Source organism: Megascapheus bottae, chromosome 17, assembly GCF_031878675.1.
Source record: "Megascapheus bottae isolate mThoBot1 chromosome 17, mThoBot2.hap1, whole genome shotgun sequence".
In the NCBI taxonomy this organism is placed as follows: Eukaryota; Metazoa; Chordata; class Mammalia; order Rodentia; family Geomyidae; genus Megascapheus; species Megascapheus bottae.
In genome coordinates, this window is record NC_143525.1 from 17673240 (window position 1) to 17690963 (window position 17724).

General features: G+C 42.9%; 1 protein-coding gene across 5 annotated transcripts in view; it reads left to right on the plus strand.

Moving 5' to 3' along the window:
• Positions 1-17724, plus strand: part of Kansl1 (KAT8 regulatory NSL complex subunit 1) — a 114611-nt gene that overhangs the window by 15065 nt on the left and 81822 nt on the right. Inside the window, exon 1 of one of the 5 annotated variants that reach the window (XM_090350004.1) lies at positions 3435-4002. The exons of the other annotated variants lie outside the window; for them this stretch is intronic. The gene's annotated coding sequence lies outside the window, so the exon portion shown is untranslated. Of the gene's footprint in view, positions 1-3434; positions 4003-17724 lie in introns of those variants that run through there. 5 annotated transcript variants of the gene reach the window in all.

Sequence of the window (17724 nt, forward strand, 5' to 3'; positions counted from 1 at the left end):
GGTGCTAGGGCTTAAACCTAGTCTTGGATGTGCTGTGCAAGCCCTGAGGTATACTCCCAATTTGAGACACTGTCTCAATCAAGCTATGTTGCCCAGGCTAGCATGGGATCTGCCACTACCTCTCAAGTAATGAGATTACAGGTGATCAGCGCTGACATAATCTTTTTTTTTTTTTTTTTTAAAGGCCTGGGTGCTTGTCCCGAGCTTTTTTACTCAAGGCTCCTGCTCTCCCAGTTGAACCACAGCTCTACTTTCACTTACTGCCTTTTTTGGTGCTCAGTTGGAGATAAGAGTCTCACAGGTTTTCCCCTTCATCTCATCTGTATGTTGATTGAAGTTTTTAGATGGCTGCCATTCATGTCTTTTGACCCTTCCTAAAAATCACTGGCAAAGAGAATAGGTTTAAACCGATTTCATAGAATGGATTTTGAATAGTAAATCTTGACTGTTTTGAAAAGTGAGAATATATGTGAGGATTGGTATTGGAGCATGACTTCAGGACCTTGAGTTTCTTTTCTTCCCTTCTTTTTTTTTTTTTTTTTTTTTTTTGGTTGGTTGAACTCTGCGCCTGGGCATTGTCCCTGAGCTCTTCAGCTCAAGGGTACCGCCCTACTCATTCATTGTCCCTGAGCTCTTCAGCTCAAGGATACCGCCCTACCCCTTGAGCCACACTCCGGTTCTCTGGTGGTTGGAGATAAGAGTTTCATGGACTTTAGTGCTCAGGCTGGCTTTGAACCGTGGTCCACGAGTCTTGGCCTCCTGAGTAGCTAGGATTACAGGCATGAGCCACCACGCCCGCCTGACCAGGGTCTTGAGTTCTTACTTGGCTTTTTCTGTTTGAGGATGGTATCTACCACTATAGATACATATCTGTTTGTTTTTCTGGTTAATTGGAGATAAGAATTTCTGATTTGTCTGCTTCCTCTGACTTCAAACTTGGATTCTCACATCTCAGTCTCCTGAATAGCTAAGACTACAGGTATGCATTATAGGCTTGAGTATTATACGTGTGAGCTCTCTGTGAGAAATTTTAAGAAATTGTATTCTCTTAAGATTTTATGTTTTAAGAGAATGTACTTATTTATAAATTCATTGTCTTAAGAAAGACATCTGATTTCAGTTAATGTAAAACACAGGTTGACTGGTTTAAATAACATAAACATCTGAACTCTTGTCTTTTATTAAGAGAATGAGAAATTTGAAGTTTAGTCTTCTCTCAAATACTTCACTTTAAAAATGAGAATTTTCCACCTTCTAATTCACTAGAAAATGTACGTCTGAACTATAATTATTTGGGGAACTACTTAATTTCTTTTTTCCTCACCTTGGCATTCCGGGGTTTGAACTCAGGGGAGAGCCTTGTGCTTGTTGTACAGGTATTGTACCACTAGGGCCACCTGAAGTCCTTGAGGACTTAGATAAATCTGATAGTTGAGTTGTTTTGTGATGAATGTTTTTTGAATATAATACTTAAGTGTACATTACAAAAGGCTTTGCCTTATTTGGTGTTTTTTCTTTCTGCTAGTTTAGATTTCAGAGAGTTCATATTATGGCTCTGGTTCGCCATCTATTGGTCTTGGAATTGTGTTAACGTCTTCCTTTGCCTGTGTTTTGTGCATTTACTATTAGTGTGGAGATGTGTGTGTGTGTGTGTGTGTGTGTGTGTGTGTGTGTGTGTATACACTTAAAATGAATTTTCCTTAGGATGATAAGTTGAAAAGCCAAAACTGTGCATATTTTAGGATGAGAAAGTAATTTGACCTTCTGACTCTAAGCTTCCTACTTTTCATGACTGCATATAGTATGACTTTTTTAGAGTACAAATAGAAACTCAGAGAAGTATAGGTGCAGATACTGTAGGAACTACTAGTGAGTTAGTGTTAACTTTGTGGGTGGCCTAAAATGACACATAAAACCGGATATTGGTTCTGGTAAACCACAAAGGAGTATTGAGAATTCTGTCTTCCTTTCTGGTAGTAGAGCATAATACAGTTCTTAGGAATTGGACGATTTGTTTGGATTTTTTTCTTAAGTCTAAACTAATTTCAGTAAGTCCTAATACTTAATTCGTCATTCGTTGACTCTTTAGATTCAAAGGCCAATAAACTTATACTTTAGGTAAATATTTCTTGGGGCCGGTAGTTTGGCCTACTGGTAGAGTGCTTGCCTAGCATGAGTGAAGACCTGGGTTCGATTCCAAGGTACCATATACATAGAAACAAGCTGGAAGTGGTGCGGAGGCTCAAGTGGTAGAGCTCTAGCCTTGAGAAAGTCCAAGGACAGTGCTCAGGCCCTAAGCTCAAGCCCAGGACTGGCACACACACAAAAAATTCTTAAGTCTAGAAAAGTTCCGTTGTAATAAGATTTATTCGGGGAAAGGAATAAAATTTCATATTCTCAAACTGGTCATGTGAAACAAGGTGCCACCAATTTAGGCCAAGTCTGGTAAGAAAGTGGGAGGTTTGCTTTTTGTCTTGGGATGGGTTTCTCCGTGGAGTTCTCTGCTAAACTTTTCGTGTAGCAGTGTACTGTAATTTGATGGCATCCTGAAGCTTAAGTGATCATTGGGTAATGCCTTTTTGTCTGTTTTGGCGGATCTGCCAAACCACGATACCCAAAACAAGACTCGTGCTTCTGAACGAAAACTACAGTTCCCAGCGGGCCCATCGCGGGTGGGCCAACCCTTCCCCTCCGGCTCCCGGCTGTCCCTGCCCGGGCCGGCCCGGCGCGGCCTTGGCTCGCGCCTGCGCAGTGATTTTTTTTGGAGGGGGGTGGAGGTCTGGCGGCTGCGGAGCTGGGGCTAGTGCCCAGCCGTGCTGCAGTGTACGGTGGCAGGCTGTAGGACAAAGGGCGGGTGGCAGAAACCGCTCCACTGGCCAGGTAGCTTCCTGGCGGTCTCTGAGTACGGCTGGCCCTGCGATAGTGTGGCGGCGGCCCTAGCCTTACTACTCCACAGTGCACACAGTACCTCGCACACGTCCTCTCCCTCCACCGCGCCGCGCCCGCCGGCCCGCCCTGCCCCTCACCGCGCCGCGCGGCCCCGCCAACCCCAGCGCGGAGGGAATGTGACGGCGTCAGCCCTCAGGTTAGCCAGGGCCCCGCTCCGCCCTCTGCAGTGCCGCGTGCCTCGGTCGCAGGTCCAAGGCAGCGGGGCCGGGCGCAGTGGCCTCCGCAGAAAGAGGCGCAGACACGGCGGCTGCGGCGAGGAGCCATGACTGAGGCGGCGGCGGCGGCGGCGGCCGCGCCTCCTGACGGCCCGCGGGGGCGGCGCGGCGGGCGCCCCCTGGCGGCGCGCCGGGGCGGAGCGGCCCTTCGCCGCCGCAGCCGCAGCCGGCGGAGGCGCTGCTGTCCCTCCTCCCCGTGTCCCCGGCGCTCGCCCGCTCGCTCGCTCGCTCCATTCTCCCTCCGCTTCAGATTAAAGGGGGGGAGGGAAAAGGAGCTCGGCCGCCATTTTCCCAGTGCCGCCGCCACCGCCGCCACCGCTCGCCGAACCGGCGGGAGAACCGAGCGCCGTAGCGAAGCCGACTCGTCTGGCTGCGGCGGCGCGGGGGGGGCGGCCGGAGCGCGCTCCCCTGCCGGGAAGAGGCTCCCGGGGGTGGCGGCCGGGGTGCAGGCTCGGGCTGCAGACGGTGGCGCTTGTTTGTGCGGGGCGGGGGGGCGGCTTCACCCTCTGCCCCCGCCCGCCCGGCCGGGCTGCGGAGCCCGGCCGTCCCCAGGCCCAGCCGGAGCCGAGCGAGGTTGGCGAAAGGGTCGGGAAGAGGAGGAAAAGCGGCCGCTCCCCGCCGCCGCCGCCTTCCCCTCCCCCTCCGCCTCGCCCCCCCCCCCGCCCGGAAAGTCAGGGCGGCTCCGGGCGCCGGGGGGGAGGAGAGCGGCGGGCTGGGCCGGAGCCGCCGCCGCGCGCCCCCGCCCGCCGGCCCGCGGCGACCAGGCCGGGGGGCTGTTTGCAAACTGCGCCCATTTTGTGGGGCCGAAACCGCCCGGTCTACGCTCCTCCATCACGTGGTAGGTGCTGCTGCTGCTCGCAGGCTCTCCTCCTCCTCCTCCTCCTCCTCCTCCTCCCGCTGCCCTTTCTCCTTCTCCTCGCTCTCCCCGTGGCTCCCATTTCTCCCTCTCTTTGTTAGTTGTAACTGGAAAGGCAGGGCAGGGGAGGAAAAATCCCCGGAACTTTAAATGGCCTCTCCGGGCTTCCCCGCTGCGGGTCCGGGCGGGGGTGTGCGGGGGCCCTTCCCCACCAGCTGCCGCCTCGTTCGCTGGGCTTTCCTTTGGCGTTCTATTTAAAAAGGCGACCTGGAGAACATGGTTTGTTCCCGTAAAGGAGAAAACGCCTAAAACAAACTCTGGCTCTCGCCTTGAACTTCTCCTGACTGCAAAAGGCCTTTTCTTTGCTCCAATACACATATCTTGACTGTTCTACGGTTCGTACCACAACTCTGATTATTTCATTTATTTATGTGTTGCCTGTAAATCGAGGTCACTTATGTTTGCAGATTTTGTCTCCCTTGGGCAGACGTGTTTTTTCTTTTTTCTTTTTCCTAACTAAAGAGGAAGAAGCATTTATTTGCTTTTAAGTGAGTTGGAATTTTGCTACCATTTGGGGGGCCTGTTTTCCGGCGGACGGTCTTTTGATTCTCTGCAAATAGTTTAATTGTTCTCTGTATTATAAACATCCATACTCCCATGTTTTACTTTAAAATATTCGTTTTCCCATGTTTGAATATCACTGTGAATTTTTAAAGAAACACGTTACTTAACTATTGCTTATTGATTGCCTTAGGGGAGAAGGGGTGACATGATGGCGCCACTTTAAATTGCTCTTTCCTCCTCCTGTTTTCCTCCTTTATCCTGGAGGTCACTGAAGCATTTTCCGTGACCTATTAATAAAAGTGACTTGTGGGTGTTAGCACTACAGCTCGTAGGGGCTAGAGTTTGATACCTCGGAGGTGGAGAGACCCGAATCCCGCGGTCCCCAAAGTTCCGAGAAATCTGGTTAAGTCTTCCAACCTCGCCTCCTTCACCTCCATTCACAATCCCGGTGTTGCCATCTCCTTTGTCACGTGGCTAGGAATCATTGTGTTTTTTTGTTTGTTTGTTTGTTTTGGGGGTATGTTTGTATTTTAAATTGTAGCTTATGTGGAGCCTTCCCCCTCATCGTTGTAGAAATCAGGATGTTTTAGTTTTTTTTTTTTCTAGTCATATAGTCGGAGAACGTTTTAAAATAAACGATGAAATTACATAATCTTTTGCCTTGCATAATCATGATATAGTTATAGATTGTTACTAAGTTTGTGTCAAAAGTACTTTCAAGTAAGAAAAGTAGTACATCAGAATATGTTTTCTAGTTCTAAGAATGGTCTGTAATTTTTGTATTTTCCCTACCTTTTTCCGGTCACTTAAAGTACCACTATTTACCAAGGCATAAGTGGGTGTGTTTTCCCTTCCCCTCTTCTATAGGCTGTACTTGGTTTCTTTTCTTACATACTGGCTTACCAATTTAGAAAATTTCAATTGTCTTCAGGCGTTGTCAGTTAAAACATTTTTCTTCTTTTTTTCCTCTGACAACAGTGGATACTTTTGAATGATGTGTTGCCTACCTAAGGATATTTCATTAATATTTCTGTTGCTTTTCTTTTTGATACAGAGAAAATTTGCTTTTAATCTGTAGCTTTGGAAGAAGGTTATTCTGTTGTCTGTTTTTTTTTCAACTTGTCATTTTTCTCCATAATTGGGTGAATTCCTGTTACAAAATACAAAGTACATTTCTTCTGTTCTGAGAAGGGTAGTAGATCTTTTAACAAATATGAAATGTAGTGGTTATTGAGTATGCATTGATCTGTTTCTCTTACCACTTATGTTTTCATGGTTTGGGCCATTTTCTTTGCTAACAGTTACATCATGTCATGTGATATGTGCAGTGTGATGTGTAATTCTAAAAATAAGACAAGGTAAAAATGCTCATCCCTTGGGAATTTTAAAAAAATGTATTATAAATGTGAGAAAACTTTCCTCAGTCATGTAATTGTGAATTTTAATTTCCATCAAGTTTACCCAAGAAAGTATACATTCCTTTAACCTTTAGCGTACTTGATGTATTTGGTGATAATTGCATGATTTGAGGTGATTGACTTTCTCAAGTGTGATCTAGTTGGAGGGAAACATGAGATATTACAAAAGTTCTTAATATCTTATACTGATTAGGATGGTTGTTTTTATTAATTTTCTGACTTAAGGATATGTGAAACAAGTACTTGTGATTTACGGCAGAACAGATAAGAGTGATCACTTAATTATTGCTTGAATGTTTGTGATAGCATGGATGTTTTTGGTATTTATACCTATGGGACTCTATTGAAATATTGAGATGTGTTCCTGAATCTTTCCTGAAAGCCTTAAGAATATTAGTATCTGACTTTTGTGTTTTACCACATGGCCTGATTTTCTTGTTTCTTGCCTATACATGTTATTTCTGTAGTTAAACCTGCAAAGCACTCTGGTAGGTGGCTTATCATTTTCCTGCTTAGGAAAATTCTGGAAGTTAGAAAATGAGTAAGCTTTAGTTCATCACTTGTGAACTTTCATCAAGGTGAGAAGAAAGGAAAATTATAGTCCTATCTTTTTTTCCAATAGGCTTTCATTTTTAGTAAGGATACACTGTAACCAATGTCTCTAGCTTCTGGATTTTATTGGTCACAGATTTTAGTAGTATTTTAAAGTGAACAATGTAATCTGTAAACATACAACTTTTGGAGTTAGTGATGCTTGTTCTCAAAAGTATTTTAGTGTTTAGGTCCTTTTGGGAGTAAATTTTAGTTTACCTTATGTTTAAAAGCAGTCTTTTTTTTTTTTTTTTTTTTGAGGAGGGGGGGATTGGTTTTGAGGCTTAAAGTCTGTGCCTGAGTGCTGTCCTTGAGCTGCCTTTTGTTCAAGGCTAGTGCTCTGCCACTTTGAGTCATAGCACCAAACTAGTGGTTGGTTGGTTGGTTGAAGACAAGAATCTCTGGCCAGGAGTGTGGCTTAGTGGTAGAGTGCTTGTCTAGCATGCACAAATCCCTGGGTTCGATTCCTTGGTATCACATACACAGAAAATGCCAGAACTGAAACTGTGGCTTAAGTAGTAGAGCACTAGCCTTCAGAAAGCTCAAGGGCAGTACCACCCGGGCCCTAAGTCCAAGCCCCAGGACTGGCAAATAAATAAATAAACAAACAAAAAGGTCTCAGACTTTCAAAAGGTCTCAGACTTTCGGACCCTAAGATTTTGGATCCTCAGATTCTGAATAGCTGGGATTACAGGCGTGTGCTACTGACACCTGGCTGAAACAGTGTTTTAAACATTCCAAAACTACAGAGTAATCCATACTGTGTTACAGAGATAGTCATACAAAACCTTAGGTTTAGTCAGTAATGCTTATTACTACTTAGTCTTTTCTATTTACTCACCCTTTTTGGTGGAGAGTTAATAATAGGCTGGTTTTCTGTGGTAAGACCATTAAGACATAAAAACTAAGTGACTTTGTTTCTGGAGAAGTGTATATATGTTTTGATTTATGGACATATCCTCCCTGCCCCACACCTCTGTATTTCTTTAAGTCTGTAAGGGAACAAATAGTGTACACTTAAGTGTGGTAATGATAAAATTACATTTACCTCCTAAACATCTGTTCTGATAGTTTCCTATGACCCTCAATTCTTCCCTTATTATGCAAGTAACACCCAAGGAAGTATCACTTCCTTTCTCTTCTGTAGCTTTTAAGTATTATCTACTATAATACTTTCTACTTTTTTTTTCTTGGTGGTTCACCTGAGTTACCTGGATGTTTGGGGGAATAGGAAGAGTGGAGTCCTGCTGTATGTGACAGTTATTACACTCTGGCAGGGGTATTTTTGTACAATTTTTAGTATATCCAGAGGCTAATATGTAATTTAAATATATCTTCAGAAGCAATATATGGAGAGACCTAATCTCTAACATATAGATTTCCAAAAATAAAGCTGAAGTCATATGTGGAACATAGTTCCAGTCTTCTTTGCAGTGAGACAATATGCAGAGCAGGAGTTTGGGACCATTTTATTGGATACATCTGCATTTTACTTCATGAAGTGAGCAAGCAAAGGGTTTTGGTGTAAATATACTTTCTGAGACCTAGGGCAGTAGAACCAATCAAGGCAGAAACTTAGTTAAAATGGAAAAAGGGGAAGCCAGGCCCATGGTTCACACCTGTATTTCTAGGTACTGAGGAGGCTGAGATCAAAAGTGCAGCTTTACTTAGGGTCAAGCATCCAGGCCCTGAGTTGAAGCCCCAGTACTATGTGTGCATCCTGTGCCAACATGTACATCTCCTCCACCCCAGAGAGAGAAAGGGAGAGAAATGGGTAAAGGAAGGTACTTTAAGTTATTTAACTTGGTCTGGGATGTGGCTTAGTTTGGCGAAGTGCTTATATAGCAAGTACAACACCCTGGGTTTGATCCCCAGAACCAAAAACAAACAAAAAAACCAAACTATTTACATCAATAGTGAGATGTACTCTGGGATTTGTTTCTGTGTTGCCAAATGCCTATCTTTTCTTTGTATTTTTTTTTTTTCAGTCCAGGGCCTTGAACTCAGGGCTTAAGCACTGTCCTTGGGTTTTCCTCAAGGATAGTGCCCTACTATTTGAGCTACAGCACCACTTCCGGTTTTTCTATGTATGTGGTACCGAGGAATCTAATTCAGGTCTTCATGCATCCTAGGCAAGCACTCTACCACCAGCCCAAACTCTCAACCCCTGCCTATCTATCTTTTAGGATGTAGAGTAATCATGTGTAGGAGAGATTAAGCCAAAAAGCATGATTTACTCCATAGTTTTTAGACTTCTGGCCTGCAACAGATGTTTTCTTTTTGTTTGTTTATTTTGCCAGCTCTGGAGCTTGAACTCAGGGTCTGGGTATGGTCCCTGAACTTATTTTGCTTAAGGCTAGCATTCTACCACTTGAGCCACTGTGTCATTTCTAGCTTTTCTGTTTATGTGATATTAAGGAATTGAACCCAAAGGTTCATGCATATTAGCGAGCACTCTACCACATTCCCAACCCGTTTTTTTTTTTATTTTTGCTAGGATAAAACCACCAAAATACAGAAATATAGTGTATTTGGTTTCATCAGAGTACTGTCCATATTAATGAACAAAAAATAACCTCGGCTAGTCAGCAAGAAAAATGTAAAGATTGTTTATGATTTTTATCTTGTCAAGAAACAAGCCTTCCAGAGTGGAGTATTTAAGAATTTAAAAATTGTTTGACTGTTGGGTAGCATTGTGTAGGAAATGATGATTGTTTAAAAAAAGGTACATTCTGGGCCTGGAGTTTAGCCTACTGGTAGAGTGCTTGCCTAGCATGCACGAGGACCCGGGTTCAATTCCTTGGTACCACATACATAGAAAAAAAGCCAGAAATGGTGCTGAGGCTCAAGTGGTAGAGCTCTAGCCTTGAGAAAGTCCAAGAACAGTGCTCAAGCCCTAAGCACAGCCCAGGACTAGTAAAAAAAAAAAAAAAAAAGAAAAAAGAAAATGTAAAGTGAAGGTAAATTCGGTGTAGTATTGTCTTAAGTGTTATTTAAACAAAACAAAACAAAACAAAAACCAACTGGTTCTTTTTTGGCCAGTCCTGGGGCTTGAACTCAGGTCCTGGGCACTGTTTTTGAGCTCTCTCAAGGCTAGCACTCGCCCACTACTACCACTTGAGCCATTTTTCAGCTTTTTCTGTGTGGTACCCAGGAATTGAACCCTAGTCTTTCGTGCATGCTAGGCAAGCACTCTATCACTAGGCCAAACTCCTGGCCCATGGAAAAAGATGTTTGAATGACATTAAACTTTTCTAGAGTCCCTTACTTTTAAATTTTTTCTTAAAATGGAATAAAGCAACCCAGGTAAATTCACTTACAGGGGAAGTGTTGGGGAATAAAAGATTAATAATTTTGTTAAGATGTTAAACCCCAAATTACCAAGGTATATTCAGGCTTTTTCCTGCTTTACTTGCTGTCTGGCCTTTGACACTTACTAGCACATCCACCAAGGGTGTGAAGGACTAGAGGCTAAAAGTGAGTTTTTGTTGTTTGCTAGTATAGAGAGTTTATAGAATGTAGTGTGGGGGGAGTGGCTGGGTACAGCTTAGTGGTAAGGTGTTTGCCTAGTACTTGCAAGGTTCTGGTTTTGATTTTTAGCAATGCACGCACGCATGCCCAGAAATGCTGGTCTGATAAGTTTTGTTAAACTGTTGGCCAAAGAGACTGGAGCATATCTGAAGACCTTAAGAGTATTATTTTTTTATTGCTTGGACTCTACAAGGAGTCTTTGTTGTTGTTGTTATATGTAATTTTTTGCCAGTCCTGGGGCTTGAACTCAGGCCCTGGACACTGTCCTAGAGTTTCTTTTGCTCAAGGCTAGCACTCTATCACTTGAGCCACAGCACTACTTCTGGCTTTTTTTTTGTATGTATGTGGTACCAAGGAATCAACTCCGGTCTTCATGCATGCTAGGCAAGCACTTTAACCACTAGGCCAAACTCCCAGCCCCTACTTCTGGCTTTTTATGTGTATGTGGTACTGAGAAATCAGTTTTGTCTGGTTTGGCTTTGAACTTCTGTCTTCATATTTCAGCCTCCTGAGTAGCTTGAATTACATACATGAGCCATTGAGGTATGGCTCAGTGTTAAGATTCTTGAATATGTGGGTTGGTGCCTGAATGAATTGGAATAAACTGTGGCCACCACCCTTTCCCCCATCAGTTAGAATGTCTTCCTGAAAGCTTTACTTGACATCTTCAGACAAAAGTATGCAAAGCTACCTTGACACCTATTTATATATTTTTTGACTTTGGTGAAACTTCATAAATTTTAGTTTCTCCAGTATTAGAATGTCCCATTATCGGTGATTTCATGGCATTAGCTATTTAGACAAGATGTTATGCCAAAAGAATTGGGATCACAGTTTATTCATGTAAGAATATTAAGGGTCATCAGGCGCAGTATCTCATGCCTGTAATCCCAGCTACTCAGCAGGTTGAGATCTGAGGGCTCACAATTGAAAGCCAGCCTGGGCACTAAAGAATTTGAGACTCTACTTAACCACTGGAAAATGGGAAGTAGGGTTGTGGTTCAAGGGTAGGATGGTAGCCTTGAGCTGAAGAGCTCAGGATTAGCTCCCAGGCCCAGAATTCAAGTCCCATTACCCCTCTTGCCCCTCCCCCCACAAAAGAATATTAAGGGTCAAAAATTAGTTTTGGATTTAGTAATGGGCTGGTGATGGGTTTTGAACATGGGATACTTGAAGTACCTGCATGGATAATACTGAGTCCTTCTGATTCTTTAAGTTTCAGTTTAAATGCAGTTTCTTTTAGAAACAGGAAACCCATTATCCTACTTTTGATCCTGTGTCTGGGAAGGTCTCCCATTGTGGCTCCTAGAGATACCCTTCTTTACTGGTTCTTGGCATCCTTGCAGGTACTATATATACAGGTTGAATGCTATGAACATCTTAATACATACTGGAGATAATTAGTAGCTAGTTGGTATTTCTTCATTGACTTCCCTCTAATGTTTCCAATTCAAAATTTAGTGTCCGTAATTAAGGCCCTTTTAGTTCAAACTCAGCCTTAAGTTGCTTAGTATAAGGGTTAAAAGCATGTTCTTTAGAGTTAGAGATCTTGCCTTTGTCCCCTTTGTATTTCTGTGATTGCCTGCAAATTTACTTTTTCCTTCTTTTTTTCTTTTTCTCTCTCTCTCTTTCTCCCTCCCTCCCTTCTCCCCCCCTCCCTTCTCCCCCCTCCCTCCCCCCTCCCTCCCCCCCCCTCATTCTTTCTTTCTTTTTTGTGGTTCATGGGGATTGAACTTGGCCTGGCATTGTCCCTGAGCTCTTCAGCTCAAGGCTACTGCCCTACCCTTAAGCCAAGCCCCACTTCCCATTTTCTAGAGGTTAATTGGAGATGAGTCTCAGGTCCTTTTATGCTCGGGCTGGCTTTGAACCCTGATCCCCATGTCTCAGCCTCCTGAGTAGCTAGTAGCTACCTCACCTGGCTTTTAATTATTTTCATTGACCACCAATTTTCTTCATCCATATAATGTGGATGGTAGTACTTATTTTACAGTGTTATTGCAAAGATTAAATAAGAAAATATATGTAAAACACTTGGGGGCATTGCTTAACAAAAGATCAGTGTCAGTGAATAACAGTCTTTAACCTATTTCCAGTTATGATTCCATTAGTAATTATAAAACATTTTTCGTTAAAAATCTTGTACCGGACTCCACTGGCTCACTGTTGTGACCAGCTATTTAGGAGGCTGAATTTGGTAGGACGGTTCAAGGATAGCCTGGGTAGAAAGCTCAGACAGTGAATTTCTCAACAGAAAACTGGACAAATGCCTCTTAACTAGACTGTAAGCCTAACATAACATAGGCAGATCATGCCCAGACTTGCTCTTGGATAGGAAGTGAGAACCTTATCTCAAAATATAACCAGCAAGGGGCCAAGAGTTTGGCCTAGTGGTAGAGCACTTGCCTAGCATGCACGAAGACCCGGGCTCAATTCTTCAGTACCACATACATAGAAAAAAGCTGAAAGTGGCTCTGAGGCTCAAGTGGTAGAGTGTTAGCCTTGAGAAAGTCCAAGGACAGTGCTCAGGCCCTGAGCTCAAGCCCAGGACTGGCCAAAAAAAAAAAAAAAAAAAAAGATAAAAAATAACCAGCAAGCTGGGTGCTGGTGGCTCACACCTGTAATGTTAGTACTCAGGAGGCTGAGATCTGAGGATTATGGTTCACAGCCAGAACAGGGAGAAAAGTCTGTTAAGACTCTTTATCACCAGTTAGCTACCAGAAAACTGGAAGTGACACTGCGATTCAAAGTGGTAGAAGGCTAGCCTTGAGTGAAAATGCTCAGGGACAGTGCTCAGTTTAAATCCTTGCACAGCCAGAAGGAAATTCTTACTATGGAAAAGTACTAGAACCTGTGGCAAGGGTGAGAAACACATTTTTTGTTTTATAGTATTTTTCCTTCTTATTCACCAGCATATTCCATGGTTTTGTAGATTTGTTTCTGTGTCAAAGAAATACTATTTAGTGGCCGGGAGTTTGGCCTAGTGGTTAAAAGTGCTTGCCTAGCATGCATGAAGACCCGGGTTCGATTCCTCGGTACCACATACATAGAAAAAAGCCGGAAGTGGTGCTGTGGCTCAAATGGTAGAGATCTAGCCTTGAGAAAGTCCAAGGACATAGCTCAGGCCCTGAGCTCAAACCCAGGACTGGCAAAAAAAAAAAAAAAGAAATACTATTTAGTATATCCCAAAATGTACCTTCCAGTATTTCAGCACAAATTCCAAAATACCACCTAGGTCATCCAAGTTGTTCTTTAGGTCTTCTCTCAGATCCCCTCATTATTTTGTGTCTAGTAGAATTTTTCTTAACACAATCTAATTTATACTCTTAAGGCATACTTCAGTTAGCTCAAGGCAAACGCTCTACCACTTGAGCCACAGTACCACTTCTGTTTTTCTGGTGAGTAATTGGAGATAAGAGTCTCACAGACTTTCATGCCCAGACTGGCTTTGTTGAGCCTCGATTCTAAGATTTCAGCCTCCTGAGCAGTTAGGAGCCACTGGTGCCCAGCTAGAATGCTTTTATAATGTACCGAATTCTAGATAAAATAGATCTTGGAAATAGAGTTAATAAATTGATAGGTTTCATTCAGATGATGTGAATTAAACGATAGTGACTTCAAATTATTTAGTTGAAACATGAAGAAAGTGATAAGGAATCTCAATAGTCAAGTAAAACTTTCTGGATTTGCTGTGTACTGAAGAACAGAAGGGCCTTTGTGATAGAAGTAACAACATAGGCAGAGATGAAGTATTGGGTATTTATGGAGAGTTCTGAACATATGGCACCCTGGTTTGCTTGCTTTGTTAAAGTTTCATCTTGAAGAAGTTGGACTTGAGGGGGGAAGGTATTAGAAACTCTTACGGTAGGGAGTGAAATAATAATAATAAAGAAGTGAAGTATAGTTTGGTGGGACTGAGTCATCAGTTAGGAAGCAGTTAGGTCATGTGGGCATGGCTTGGTTGGTAGTGTTAGAAATACAGAGAATATAGTGTTACGAATAACAGGATAGGCCAAACCTAAACAGCTTCATAAGAAAGAAGATAGAGTTATGAAGTAAAGAGGGCTTTATTTTACTTACTTCCATCATGGGAGTAACTGGTGTTTATACAAGGGCTTTGTGCTTGCTACATAGGTGCTTTACTACATAAACTGTACCCCAGCCCACTGCAGTCTTTTACAGACATTTCATTTTTGTTTGTACCACATGTTTGGCTCTTTCATTAGATAGATGCTAACCTTTTCATATTTCTGAAATTAAAGTTTAAAGGAGACTCAGAATTCTACTGTGGTGGCCATTTTATTCATATTTAGCAGTACTGGGATTCAAAGTCAGGGCCTTGTGCTTGCTAAGTAGTTGCCTATCACTTGAGCCCTATCTCCATCTCCTTTTATGACTTGGTTATTTTTTATATATAGTCTGGTTTTATGCCTGGGCTGGCCTGTGATCAAGCCCTCTTCCTCCTTTCATCTTTCCTTGTGTCTGAGTATGACAGGTATACACCACTGCACCCAGCCATTGTGCTTTTCTGTAGCTAGTGTTCATGTGTTGCTATGACCAGCCATGATGGAGTTTCAATAACTTTTTTTTTCTTAAGCTGGCCTCCAGTCATTAGTTCTTGATTCTCTGCCTTCCAAGTAGCTAGTCTTACAGACTTGAGCCATATTATACCTTTGTTTTGTGAGTGTGTATACACGTGTGCGTGAGTGCATGCACATGCATATGAGGTCTTAAACTCAAGGCCTCATGCTCTTTTTTTTTTTATCAGGATGACTTTATTTTATTGTAATTAGTAAAAGGGTTACATGATATTTGCCAGATAGAAGGTGCATTAATTCACATACATTGATACCCTTTCACATGTCTTGGTACCCATTTCCCCCCCCCCCCCAAGGCCTCATGCTCTTGTTGAGCTTTTTCTTCTAAGGCTGATACTATATTACTTGAACCACACCTGTTCTTTAAGAAACTTCCTATGTTGATACAAAAATGTTTGTCCCAATTGGAGGTCTCCCCTACCACCACCTCTGGGGTGTGAGGGTAAGTGGATTGTTATAGTTCAGTGAATTTACAAACTTTTTATTCTCAAGTGTACTTTCTCACTTAAAAAAATATATATTTTTAATTTTTAATTTTTTTGTTGGTTGTGGGTCTTGGACTGTGGGCCTAGGTGTTATCCCTCTTCAGCTCAAGGTTATCACCCTATCCCTTGAGCCACAGTTCTATTTCCACTTTTCTTATGGTTAATTTGAGATAAGAGTCTTGGTCTTTAGTGCCTAGGCTGGCTTGGAACTCTGATCCTCAGATCTCAACCTCCTGAGTAGCTAGGATTATAGGCATGAGCCGATGCCCGGCTCACTTTTTTTTTTTTTTAACTTTTTCATTTTTAAAATTGTGATACAGGTGTGGTAGTGCACATTTATGATTCTAGCATTCAGGAATCTGAGACAGGAAGATCTCATGTTGAACTGCTGGGGTAGTGGGTAGTACATGGTGGCACTGTGTCTCAGAAAAAAAGCTGAGCAGGTACAAGCGCTTGAACTCAGGACCTCCAGCTCTTGATCAGCTTTCTTGCTCTCAGCTGGCACTTGAAGCATATTCTAGTTTGCCATTTTATTGGCTTTGAACAGAATGAAGTCTCAGCCTCTTGAGTAGCTGTGGTCATAGGCATGTGCCACTGGCACCTCTCATACAAGAGCTTTTGTGGCTTACATACACTTGTTTTTATTATTATTATTATTATTATTATTATTGTTTTGCCCATCCTAGAGACTGAACTCAGGCTCTGAGCAGTGTCCTTGGGCTTTCCTCAAGACGAGAGCTCTACGAATTGAGCCACAACACCACTGCTGGCTTTTCTGTGTGTGTGGTACTGAGGAATCGAACCTGGGTCTTTGAGTATGCTAGGCAAGCACTCCTACCACTAGGCCAGACTCCCAGCCCCACTTTTTTTTTTTTTTTTTTTTTTGGCCAGTCCTGGGCTTGGGCTCAGGGCTTGAGCACTGTCCTTGGACTTTCTCAAGGCTTAGAGCTCTACCACTTGAGCCTCTGCACCACTTCCAGCTTTTTGCTATGTATGTGGGGTACCGAGGAATTGAACCCAGGTCTTCGTGCATGCTAGGCAAGCACTCTACCACTAGGCCAAACTCCCGGCCCCCAGCCCCACTTTTTTTATTTTAAACTTTGAGAAGTTTTTTTTGTGGGTCATGGGGCTTGTACTCGGCCTGGGTGGGCACTGTCTCTGAGCTCTTCAGCTCAAGGCTACCGCCCTACCCTTGAGCCAAGCTCCACTTCCCATCTTCTAGAGGTTAATTGGAGATAAGAGTCTCAGATCCTTTTGTCCCTGGGCTGGCTTGGAACCTTGATCCTCAGATCTCAGCCTCCTGAGTAGCTAGGATTACAGGCGTGAGCCACTGCGCCCAGCTACTTTGGGAAGTTTTAAAAATTATTTACCTTTTTATTTAAAAATTACAAAACTATCACTGTATACATATACATCAACATCCTATATACATCCTTTTATATATTTCACCAAAATAAATGTTCAATAAAGGCCTTTTTTTGCAAATCTTTTCTAATGTCTGACTTGATAGAAAACAATGGATTTTTTTTTGTCTGCTACACATGTTCTGTTATATTCTACAGAAGGAAACAAATTTATAATGAAAAAAATAAGGAAACAGATTTAGAAAAACTAGCCTCAACTAGGCTAAAGATGCCGCTTGTTGATACAGTGCTTGTCTTGCAAGTGTGCAAGACCCTGGGTTCAATTTCTAGCAGTACAAGGGGGGGAAAAGATAACCTGATTTTAACAGGAGAGATAGTTTAGAAAGATCAGAGTATTTAATTGTCTTTTCAGATGCCTGTTAATTATATCCTTTGATATTGTATTCAGACTCAACAATTTCATAAAGGCTAGTTACATTGTGGAATAAAAAGCCAAGTGTGGGTCATACTCAAGAAGAGGGAGGCAGGACGATTTTTTTTGAGGCGGGGGTCAGTTCTGGGGCTTGAGCCCTCAGTTCTTCAGCTCAAGGCTAGTGCTGTACCACTTGAGCCACAGTGCCACTTCTGACTTTCTGGTATTTAATTGGAGATAAGAGTCTCACTGTGCCTGGGCTGGCTTTGAACTGGGATCCTGAGATCTCAGCCTCCTGAGTAGCTAGGTATGAGCCACTGGGGCCTTGAGTTCAAGGCTAGAGTAGGGATCCCAGAGTGTAGCCTAGAGGTAGAGTACTTGCCTAACATGCATGAAGTCCTGGATTCGATCGCTCAGTACCACATACTCAGAAAAATCTGGAAATGGTGGTGTGGCTCAAGTGGCAGAGTGCTATCCTTGAGTAAAAATGTTCAAGGACAGACTCTGAATTCAAGCCCCAGGACTGGCCCCCCCAAAAAGGCTGGAGTGGGCTATATAATAAGACCCTGCCCCCCATAAAAAAAACCCTATCAATTAACTCTTCATACTGTTACATTAAAATCTAATAGTTGTCTTGTACTTGGTTTTACAAAAAACATTCATGATTTTCTTACATGCATTGGTCATTCCTTGTATTATAGAGCTTCTAAATGTTGAAGCATATGACATGAAAGTTAAATTTTA